Source organism: Papilio polytes, unplaced genomic scaffold, assembly GCF_000836215.1.
Source record: "Papilio polytes unplaced genomic scaffold, Ppol_1.0 DF824448.1, whole genome shotgun sequence".
Taxonomy (NCBI): domain Eukaryota; kingdom Metazoa; phylum Arthropoda; class Insecta; order Lepidoptera; family Papilionidae; genus Papilio; species Papilio polytes.
In genome coordinates this window covers 38406-38922 of record NW_013524756.1, presented here as the reverse complement: position 1 = coordinate 38922, position 517 = coordinate 38406, and positions in this window count along the sequence as shown.

Here is a 517-nt window from a genome sequence, read left to right as displayed (position 1 = left end):
GCGAAAACAGACAAAACGACTCATCGATTGTGATAGTGGCAGCAAAATCAAGACTTGTGCCGACCAAGAAAAGCATCTCGCTGCCAAGGCTCGAACTATGTGCTGCACTACTGCTCTCAAAATTGATGAAGATTGTCACCGATTGTCTATCAAATTACAACACCAGAATTTTCGGTTGGTCGGACTCAACCGCAGTCCTAGGATGGCTCAACGGAGACCCGGGCCGATGGACAACATTCGTATCCAATCGGGTTGTACAGGTCACTCAGACCATGCCTCGCGAATGTTGGAACTATGTCAAGTCATTTGACAACCCTTCAGACTGCGCAAGCCGAGGAATTTTAGCAGAACAACTATCCAAACATTCCTTGTGGTGGAAAGGACCAGCCTGGCTTTCATCCTTTAACGATCAAGAGGCTAAAAACAAGCCCGAATTCGTCACCAAAGAAGAAACAAAGAAATCGTGTACTAACGTCAATATAGTAACCACACTCCAGCAACAAGACGATTTGATAAA